Source organism: Notolabrus celidotus, chromosome 6 (genome assembly GCF_009762535.1).
Source record: "Notolabrus celidotus isolate fNotCel1 chromosome 6, fNotCel1.pri, whole genome shotgun sequence".
Taxonomy (NCBI): Eukaryota; Metazoa; Chordata; class Actinopteri; order Labriformes; family Labridae; genus Notolabrus; species Notolabrus celidotus.
The window spans coordinates 2,719,182-2,730,895 of NC_048277.1; the positions used below are offsets into that span (position 1 = coordinate 2,719,182).

General features: G+C 45.4%; 1 long non-coding RNA gene across 1 annotated transcript; it reads right to left on the bottom strand.

Moving 5' to 3' along the window:
• Nucleotides 1-8,768: 8,768 nt before the first annotated feature.
• Nucleotides 8,769-9,238, bottom strand: LOC117814787. The gene is made up of 2 exons (XR_004631626.1): nucleotides 9,100-9,238; nucleotides 8,769-9,018 (listed from the first exon to the last, which is right to left on the bottom strand). It is a non-coding gene; the product is annotated as an uncharacterized LOC117814787 (long non-coding RNA).
• Nucleotides 9,239-11,714: the final 2,476 nt, after the last annotated feature.

The following is an 11,714-nucleotide window of genomic DNA, read 5'->3' on the forward strand; positions in this document are numbered from 1 at the left end:
GGGTCCGATCCTTTCAGAATCAGATCAGAATCAGAATCAGCTTTATTCGCCAAGTATGCTTGAACACACAAGGAATTTGACTTCAGTAAACTGTGCTCTCTTTGTACAAGGCAGTCGAGGGTCATCTGTGGTTGGGAAGTAATGCTCGAATTCTTTTTAAAGCAGAGATGGAGGTGAGCTTGCAAAATCCCTGCTACTGTGTGAAACATGTCAAAAGTCCCACTGTTTGCTCTCTGTCCTCACAGCTCCAGTTTGGCTTTGTATAAGATCCATCAGATCCAGTCCCATCTTACAGACAGGACTCAGTCTGATCTCATCTTAATCCACCATGAGCAGAGCACTTTGCAGCATTTAGCAAGTTACAGTAGCAAGGACAAACTTCCTTTAACAGGCAGAAACCTCCAGCAGGACCAGACTCATGTTAGATATCTCATATCATTGGCACATCACTTGTGTTAACTTAGCTGTCTCTGATGTTGCTCTGCTCATCATCTGTATTCAGTCTGATGTCTGCTGTTTTGTATACAACAATCCTCTCACTTCCTGTCTCTCTATGTGCAGCATCTTGTACAGTTTGCTTTTCCTCTCCTTTTTCTTGTGGTTTCATGGCCGTTGGCATCAATATCTTATGCATTACTGCAACCTACTGGATTATATTGAAATTACAGTACAACATATTTACAGTGTCCATCCAAAGTGCTCCCTTCATGCATGCTCCAGTCCTCCCTTCAGTGTTAGTTCCAGCTTGTTCTAAGTAACATCTTCAGTATTCAGAGACCACTTTGCAGCATCCAGTACCATTTTAATTTGTTCTGACTTCCCCTGATGTCAGCTGCACAGTTAATAACCATTGGGATGATGAACGTTAGAAAATGCTTATTGTTCCCACAGATAGTTCTGTTCAGACTGTGACCTTCCTCGCTCCTCTTCTTCACGGCTTCATCGTAGGACATTCCCCTCTCTGCTCTGATTTGATTCACTTTCCCTCTACAATGATAGACGCACTGATCTGCTGTCCTCCCTCTCCTCCTCCTGGTATCCTGTCAGTGGTCTAGTGTAACCACGGTCAACTGCACTTTACTGCAGCTGGATGGTTCAATAAACTCTGCGTTGTGTATTCAAAGGGATGAAGGAGGCTTGAAAGAGTATCCAGACCAACACTTTATATCTGAACAGAGAAGGACATAACATATGCTGGTCAGTTGCACAGTGGCTCGTTCGGTGTTTCATACACCACACTCTGGCAGGTCTATACACACTGGCAAAGCACTAGAGTTGCACAGCGAATATATACAATTACAGACATACAAAATATTTGTGTACCTGAACAGAGAAGGACATAACATATGCTGGTCAGTTGCACAGTGGCTCGTTCAGTGTTTCATACACCACACTACAAAGAACAATGACAAGGTTAGCTACTAGCTTGTTAGCTTAATTATAAATGTACACGGTGCTGCGTTCTGACACTCACCTCTGGCAGGTCTATACACACTGGCAAAGCACTAGAGTTGCACAGCGAATATATACCCTGGAGAGGGGGCGCTCTAGAGCCACAAGTACATGTATTAAACTATTACACACTAAAGCAAGTGGGAGAATATGCAACACAAAACCCGTTACATTCCCCCCTGCTAAACTCCACTTGCAAGTGCAAAGAAAAAGAATCGACCAGCACAAAACACCAGGTACCAAAAATCTGAACAGTCTCAACCCTTTACACAAAAACATATCAAAATGTCTGTCACTCCCTGTTGTACGATCACTGCTGAGGATATACAAACATTATTACAGTCATGACACCCAGTGAAAATAACTACTCATGAGAGTCAGTGCGAAAAGAAGTTGGCCAAACCTCAATGACACACATAGGGAAAAATATGCCTGTTACATATTCCATATACACCATGACTGTAAAAAAAAAACTCAGCACAAGAATGATAACAAAGGGAGTTGATACACAGCAAATCACTTTCAGACATACATATGAAGGAAAAAAAAAAAAAAAATCATCATAGATTCTACTCGGAAAAAATAAATAAATAAATAAAATAGACTCCTTACAGACAGAGTAACTTTTAAAGCACCGTACCAGTCTTCTGATGCATAAACTCAATAAGTCTGGAAACAGGTTTCAATAACCTTCCTGCCCTGGACCTAACACGGTCACTAACTCTCTCATCTCTAGCAGACGCTACAGCGTAACAAGAAGCAGTGTCAGTCAAGCTCTTGGACTCTGTGCAAGAATCGGGACCAACAGAGTCGCCATCAAAACTGAGTCACGTCTAAAGTCAGTAAGGTCATCACCAGGAGACTGAGCTGTCTCAGTGGACGAGGCATCTTGCCCATGGCTGCGTGACAGTGCAACGCCATGAATCTCAGGTTCGGTGATGGCGGAAGAAGAGACAGACGCAACACCAGTCAGGCAGTCAACCACAGCATCCACAGGATCTGCTCTGCTGGAAGTCTCAGATGGCAAAACAGACACCCACACTCTAGTCCTGTATTCTGCAGATTCTTCTGATGCACCAGTCACCGTCTCCCCACCCTCAGAGAGGTCCGCAGAACTGGAATCGGAAGACACATCCACTTCGTCATGGTGAGAAACGTCCGGTAAAGGGAGAAAGTTCACAGGCATTATCAGATTTCGATGAACAACTTTCACTTGACCGGTGGAGGAATGACTGATCTTAAAAGTGTGGCTCTCTGCATTCCTGTCCATCACAACATAGATGGCGCTCTCCCAACGATCAGCCAGTTTCCTTTTTCCACGCTCTCCTTTGTTGGCCAACAACACTCGATCACCAACCTCAATAGGCGCCCCTCGAACCTTCCTGTTGTAGAGATCAGTGTGACGTTGCAACTGCTTGGAAGCCGTAGCCTGAGCTATGTCCATAGCCTCCTTCAGGTCTTTCCTCAGAGACTGAACATAACGATCATAGTCAGCAACGTCTGGACTGTCGAGGACAGAGCCGAAGATGATGTCAACAGGGAGCCTTGGCACTCTGCCAAACATGAGCAGGAAAGGCGCATAGCCAGTTGTTTCATGGACTGTGCAGTTGTATGCGAACGTGAGAGACTTGAGTGCTTCCGGCCATCTGTGCTTCGCTCTGGGAGGAAGTGTGCGAATCATGTTGCCCAATGTCCTGTTCATCCGCTCACAGGAGCCATTGCCCATAGGATGATAAGGCGTCGTATGGGACTTATGGACACCAGCCACACACAGCAACTCTGCGATCAAAGCACTCTCGAAGTTGGCCCCTTGGTCTGAATGCAAGCGCTTGGGAAAACCATAAATGCAGAAGTAGTTATTCCACAGCTGATGCGCAACAGCTTTCGCAGACTGATTAGGACACAAGAAAGCGTGAGCCATCTTCGTGAAGTGGTCTGTGACAACCAGCACATCCAGAGACCGATTAGCAGAGTCCTCGGCTGACCAGAAATCGATGCACACCAGCTCAAGGGGTTCTGATGTTCTGATGTTCTCCAAGGGTGCTCTGGCTTCAGGCTCTGCAGACTTGCTCACTACACATCGTCTACAGCTCCTAACATACTCTGTCACATCCTTACTCAGCCCCAGCCAGTGAAACCTCTGTCTTGCAAGATACAATGACCGCTGCTGCCCCTGGTGACCAGCCTCATCATGAACACCTTTCAGCACTTTAGCTCTCAATGAAGATGGGACAACATACAGGTAAGTCTTCTGTTTTGACACAATGTTCTTAGCCACACGATACAGTACACCATTTCTCACTGTGAGCTTCTCCCAACCTCTCAACAGCTTGACTGCTTCAACAGGCTCTTTAGCACGCTCTCTCCTAGATGGACGCTGTCCTCTTTCCACAAAGAATAGCACTCGACCGAGAGTATAGTCACTCCGCTGCTTTTCTGCCAACACATCTAATGACAGCACCTCAGAGTCAACAACATCTGGAGTCAAAACAGTCTGAGTAAGCTGCGGCAAAAGAAGAGCATGTGGGCACACCCTGGAGTCAGGCTGATGGTGAGCCCGGAAAACCGCTGCCACCTCAAGTGAAGACAGAGTGCCAGTCAAAGCAACTGTTGCGGACCGTGAAACGATGGGCTGGCACTCGTCAGGTGAACCGACCACTGGGTGGGCAGACCAACGGAAAGCTTCCTGCACTCCATGAGTACACACCGCCGCTGCTTCAGCAAGAAGATCCTCATAAGGAACTCTTGTCAGCCGATGGGATGTGCTGGGACACACAAATGGCTCTCTGCTCAAAGCGTCAGCAACCACATTCTTTGGACCAGGTATGTACTTAATTTCGAACTGGAAGGGTGCTAGCTTGGCAATCCAACGCTGTTCACAAGCATCAAGTCTAGCCTTAGACAGAATATAAGTCAAGGGATTATTATCTGTCCACACCGTAAACCGATGGCCTCTCAACCAGTGATGAAACTTGTCACACACTGCCCACTTCAAAGCGAAAAACTCTAGCCTGTGTGCCGGGTACCTGGACTGTGCATAGCTGAGTGACTTACTAGCAAAAGCAATTGGCCTAGCAGTTGACCCGCCAACCGGAACCTGTGACAGCACAGCACCAAGACCATTACAGGAAGCATCCACCGAGAGTAGAAAGGGTTCACTGAAGTTTGGGTGTGCCAGAGGGACTTGCTCCAACAGAGCACTCTTTAGGGACTGGAAAGCCTGTCTGCACTCGTGTGTCCAATCAGCAGCAGTTAGCTTCCTGCAAACCTGGCGACGTTTTCTCCCTGGGCCACGTGGGCTCTTGTTGCCTGTAGTGAGTCCAAACAGGGGCTTGGCAATCGCAGAACAGTTTTCAATGAACTGCTGGTAAAAGACGACCATTCCAAGGAAAGATCGAACTTTTTTTTGTGATGGAATGTTTGTGTCTTGCTCCATCAGGTCAGACTCTGTCAGGGAAGTGATGGCTGAGACCTTCTCTGGATCAGACCTGATACCATCTGCATCGACAACATGCCCAAGGAATTTCACAGACGTCTGCAGGAAGTGACATTTCTTTGGAGCCAGCTTGAGGTTATGAACCTTGAGACGCCTGAAGACCATCTCCAGCCGCTCCAGCGCCATCTCTTCTGTAGGGGCAAACACCAGAACATCATCCAAATAGCACAGCAAACTGAGAAAATTTTGGTCGCCAAAAATGCCGAGCATCATTCTCATAAAGGTTGCAGGGCTGTTGCATAATCCTTGCGGCATCCGATTGTATTCGTACAATCCGAACGGCGAAGTGAATGCAGTGTACTTCCTGTCATTTTCATGTACTTCCACATTGTAATAACCGGAAGTGAGGTCCATCGTCGAGAAGAATGCGTTGCCTCCCAGAGCCGCCAGGGCATCAGCTGGATGAGGGAGAGGGTGGGCGTCTTTGATAGTTCGAGCATTTAGCCAGCGAAAATCATTACAGATTCTCATTTCACCAGACTTCTTCCAGACCAACACCAAAGGCGATGCAAAGTCACTGCTGGATTTCTTGATAATCTCCCTCTCCTCCATCTCATCCAACACCTGTCTGAGTTTTTCATATTGGGTTGGTGGCACACGTCGGCATGGTAACCGAAAGGGTTTCTCATCAGCAACTCGAATCCGATGCAAGTAGCCCGTAGCCTTGCCACAATCCAACTTGGCTCTTGAGAAGATTGACTGAAACTCGACAATGAGATTTACCAACTTTTCTTTGCCAGCATGAGACGCTTCACAGGAGTCAATGTTGATGTCTGACAGACCCAGGTCGTCCAGAACTGAATGAAGAGGATCAGATTGATTACTCTGCGTCTTCGGCAACGGGTGGTCGGGCAGAGTAGAGATCTCGGTGGTAAGACTGTGGTTCTCCTGGCAACAGGAGAGGTTGGATCTACAGTGTTGCACATTTTGCTGCATGCTGGGTCGGCAGTCACTGATGTTTTCGGAGCTTCCAAAACTCTCCACTGCCACACATGAATACACATCAGCAAGCTTGGCATTTCGCTTCAGCGTAACAGTCTTGTCCGAAGGGTTTATGACTTTCATGGGCAGCCAACCATCGCCTCTCAGTAGCGCCACAGTCCGTCCCACTATAACCGTTCTTGGCCTTGCTCTAGAGTTTGTAGGCTCCAACATAACTGTGCTCCCAGCCATCAGCTCGCTGACTTGCTGCAGCTTGCCCCAGACTAAGTGTTCTGTTGCAGGTTCCAATGTGACAGCTCTCTTCAACTTTACTGTGCCAACCTTGTCAGCAGTGTCCACCGTCTTCTCCACATCCACCTCAGCCATCAAACTCAGCAGCTTCTTCTCTGTGTCGGTTCCAGCACCAGCTGTGGCAGCGCTGAAATCAAGCAGACCCCTCTCCAGCTTTAAGCGCTGAGCCAGATACCTCAGGAGGTTGCTGCCGATGATGAGGTCGTCACTCTGTCCATCAACCACCAGAGTTGGCACAATCACTGTACAGCCATAGATTTCCACTTGAAGATCACATATGCCCAATGGCATAGTTCTTGAACCACCACAACCGATCAAAACAACATCAGTGGGTTCCAGGGTGGCAGTCTGCAACACAGCTCGCTGCACCAGTTCTGGCATTACACCGGAGCTCAAAGTGCAAGCCATGGAACCACTATCAAGCATGGCTCTGACTGTCACTTGCCCACCCAGGGTCACATTCTCATAGAAGAGTTCATCATGTTGTCCAAGTCTTTGAATGTTTTGAAAGATGGGCCTGCGTCCCAGTTCTCTTTCTTCACAGATACTCTGATAAACAGATTCCAAATCGTCTGAATCAGTCTCTGAGGGGTCACTATCAGGCCTAACACTTGCCCCGTCCACATGTAGGCCATCTAGTTTTCCTCTCGCTTGGGTGCTGGATCAGTAGCTTTCCTCCTCGTAGCCACAGCCTTGGGGCACTGGAGACGTGTGTGACCACTTGAGTAGCAGACGAAGCACAGCTGGTTGGCCCTGCAGTGATAGTGAGTAGTATGTCCAACATCACCACAGATGTCACATGGTAATGGAGGTCTGGCCTTGGTCTTCGGGTTGTGCTGAAGGTGTGCATCACTCCTCCTAAACACACCAGATTGTTGAGGCCGCTGCTCCAGGACACGTTCCAGCATGGCTATGAGGCGATCGAGGCGATCCGCTGAGCCCTCACTCTGCTGTTTTGGAGGCGACACTGGAACAGACTGTGTTTGAACATGGATACTGTCAGGTTTTACTTGTAGCAAGCTGGGGTCTACTCCTTGCTGCAGTGATGTAATGGCAGGAGTCACTTTAAACAGTGTTTTCTGTTTTTGGTCCGTGCAATGTTCAACTAGTCTTTCATGAATCTCAGCAACTGTCCATTGTTGCAGTGGTTTGCACTTAAAGATGAGGGACAACTCTGGGTCAGGGCAATGGCGTATGAACATGGCAGTCAAGTCACGTGCCAGGCTGTCAAATGTCTTGTTTTGTCTCCTAAGACAGTCTTCAGTCATTTCCATAGCTGCGTTTAACCTTAGCCAGTAGTCAAAAGGGTGTTCACCTGACCTGGGTAATGTGGCATAGAAGTCAGCTAGGGGCATACCAGAAGAGATAGTATCACTAAAGTGCTGTTTTAATATCTCAAATATTGGGTCGGGGCCTACAGCTAGAGATAGCGATGGCTTACTGCGTACACCTACCTTAACCACCTCACGCGCCCTCCCCACCAGCTTACTCAGCACCTCCCCAGCCTGCTCTGCTACTGGGATCCCTTTTTTCTTCATGTACGCCAACATTACAGTTTCCCACTCCTGGATTGAGTGTGTGTCATGACCATCCCCTTTAAAACTCACAGGCTCCTTGATCTCAGACCTCACAATAACATTCAACAGTGAAGGATCCGTTGCTGCATTGTTCACTGTCCCACTTAAACTAGGACCCATCCCACTGCCTAAGCGTGACTCAATGCAAGAAGCTATACTTTCACCTATAGAAAGGCCAATCTGAGAAGCAATGTCTGCAATAAGTTTCTCACTTGTACCCTCATTTCCTGGTCTATGAGTGTGAAAATCACTCAGGGGAGTCTCACTTGGGTTGTCTACACTAGACATTAAGTTTTCAAAACTAGGCTTCGGGGTAGAAGAATCAGGTGTGAACAAAAGTCTGCCTCTGCCCATGGCAAATGATGGTATTGGAGTGGATGTCACTGACCCTCTCCCCCTACCAAAAACTCCACCACTTGCCATACTTACAATAGTGAGTAGTTAAATTTGAATGGAAAACACAAAAAAATTAATGTGACCAGCAGACTACTGATATCAAACAAGAAAAGATACTTATAGACAATATAGAGACAAGATGTGAACTACCCTCACATTAAAAATGCAATTCAATAGAGAGAAGCTCAAAAAGATGTTAAAGAAGAAAATAAATTCACATTTGAGTCAAACATATAATCTACCCGGTCAGTTAATACTTGCGTTCCAATATTCCCATCTGCAGAGACATACAGGACCCACACAAAAAAAACACAGACCTTTGTAAAATCACACTCAAACCTGATACAACACTGCCATCATGTGGCCAGATACGGCAGTGCACCTCAGTGGCAGACAGTGAGCCGCCGGAAAACACCGAGCCAGTCCGTGCAGTCGTCACGGCAACCCGACCACGTTCCCGCGCGCAGTCCAGGACGTAGACGGATCCCTCGCCGCGACGAAGTTGAGGTTTCGGTCACGGCACCAATGTAACCACGGTCAACTGCACTTTACTGCAGCTGGATGGTTCAATAAACTCTGCGTTGTGTATTCAAAGGGATGAAGGAGGCTTGAAAGAGTATCCAGACCAACACTTTATATCTGAACAGAGAAGGACATAACATATGCTGGTCAGTTGCACAGTGGCTCGTTCGGTGTTTCATACACCACACTCTGGCAGGTCTATACACACTGGCAAAGCACTAGAGTTGCACAGCGAATATATACAATTACAGACATACAAAATATTTGTGTACCTGAACAGAGAAGGACATAACATATGCTGGTCAGTTGCACAGTGGCTCGTTCGGTGTTTCATACACCACACTACAAAGAACAATGACAAGGTTAGCTACTAGCTTGTTAGCTTAATTATAAATGTACACGGTGCTGCGTTCTGACACTCACCTCTGGCAGGTCTATACACACTGGCAAAGCACTAGAGTTGCACAGCGAATATATACCCTGGAGAGGGGGCGCTCTAGAGCCACAAGTACATGTATTAAACTATTACACACTAAAGCAAGTGGGAGAATATGCAACACAAAACCCGTTACACTAGCTCCACATACACCTTCAATGTCCGAAAAAGACTCCACCTGCACTGAAAACTCCTTTTCTCCTCGTCTCCGTTCCAAGAAACACGATTCGTATTTCTCCCTGCCGTTTAGACGTGCACTCAATGAACACCATACCTCCTCCTGTGATTCAGATAAATCTCACTTCGTCAGGTTTTCCTCCCACAAACTTAAAGGTGACATATCATGCAAAATGGACTTTTAAATGGTTCTCTTCCTGAAATATGTGTCCCTGGCATGTCTACAAACCCCCAAAGAATGAAAAAAATCCATTCTGCCCCTGTTTTGATTTCTCCACCTTTCTGTAAATGTGTGTGAAACGAGTCGTTTCAGACTTCAGTGTTTTTGTTACGTAACAACAATATCCGGTCTGTCACGGAGTCAGAGCTCGGAGCTTGTTCAGCCCATAGACTGTATGAAATAATACTGAATCCCTCCTCTGTTTTTCATTACCTGCACACATGTGTGCTAACAAGGAGCTTAGGAGGGAGGCATGCTAGTTGTAAGCTGTCTTAATAAACACAAAGGTCGGTTTTACTCCCCACGTCTGCAGATTTGAAGATCTAGTGGATGATTTTTATTTGTCATGGATAAGTGCTAGCGCTAGTTAGCATAGCTACATAGCTACATGTTCATAGCTGTAGCTGTGTACCAAGACACACGTCTACATACTGACAAATAAAACAACAAGAAACACTAAATCTGTGACCAATCCTTCAGAAAAGGTCCCGCTGCCTTTCTGGCAGAGGTCGGTTTTACTCCCCACGTCTGCAGATTTGAAGATCTAGTGGATGATTTTTATTTATCATGGATAAGTGCTAGCGCTAGTTAGCATAGCCACATAGCTACATGTTCATAGCTGTAGCTGTAGCTGTGTACCAAGACACACGTCGACATACTGATAAATAAAACAACAAGAAACACTAAATCTGTGACCAATCCTTCAGAAAGGTCCTGCTACACGCACCTCTCCGTCAGGATCAGATTCTGGATCAGATTCAGAGGGTTGAAGTAACGTGATCTCTGAGCAGCCGTGTATATTCAGCCAACATATAAACATTAGATCAACGTGCTGGAGAGCCAAGACCACATCCACTTCCTGAGGGGGCGTGGTCAGAGAGAAAACAGAGTGTTCTGAGCAGGGCTGAAGAAGAGGACTTTTCAGGCAGACCAAAATCTGATTTCAAAGTGTTTTTTTGAGCATAAACTTTAAAGACATGTTTTGGGGACCTCTTAGACCAATATATATTGATGAAAAAAGCGTGATATGTCACCTTTAAATCCTGCCCGTCTGGGTCCCAGAGCAGGCTCTACTTCCATTTCCACCATCCCACTTTCTTTTCCTCATCCTGTGTGTTAACCTTACAACGCCCAGAATGATACCCTTACAAGAATTCCTCCATGTCTTACAAATACCAAAGCTCCATCCTGACCACTCACTACCCGTGTTCCCTTCCACGTATGGGGCTCCGATTGTTAAGTTGTGCACACTGACAATAAAAGCAACAATTCTCCACATTTGGCTCTTAAAAATTACTTTAAAAAGTAATGTGAATTTTTGATCTTCACATTTAATTTTGTTGTGAAAAAAAGGTACAATCACTGTTAAATCCAAATGCTAAATATAAATCTTAATGTTAAATCTAAATGTTAGATATAAATATAAATGTTACACGTTAGACATAAATATAAATGTTAAATATAAATGTTAAATGTTCAATCCAAATGTAAATAGAAAGGTAAATGTTAAATTTAAGTGTTAAATGTAAATTAAAACATTAACATCAACAATCAACATTTATATTTAACATTTAACATTTTTATTTAACAATTGCATTTATATTTAATATTTAACATTTATATTTAACATTTAACATTTATATTTAACATTTATATTTTAAATTTCACATTTATATTTAACAGTGATTTTAAAGTTAATACATTTGCCCCAACAAAAATAAAGTGAAAAATATTACAAATAATTCCATAAATGTGATAAAACAGTGACAGTCAACACTATGTTTGTATGACGTTTTGGAGCTAAAGGTGGAGAAATGTTACAAACGGCGCCCTATATCCACTCTGTAAGAAACATGTTCTCCTGTCTCATATTTGTCATCTGTAGGTCTAAGCTGCTTACAGATTTCTCCTCTTATCCTTCTCTGAGCACTCAGCTTCTGTTTTTGCTCTCTGAATAGTGCAGGGCTGATACATGTTCTCCTAGTAATTACAGCAGTGTCCTCTAAAGCAGGCGGTCGATCAGACATTCAGCATGCTGTTCTGAGCCGTAAAGGTCCAGTCAAGTGTAGTGTTCCAGTCACAACCATGTTCTCTGCCAACGTGTGGTTGTCTCTCTCCAGTGGTCCGTTGCTCTGAGGACCATATCCAGCTGTTGTTTTTACCTCCACGGTGAAGTTTCTGTCTCTCATTTCTTCTTTAATAAAG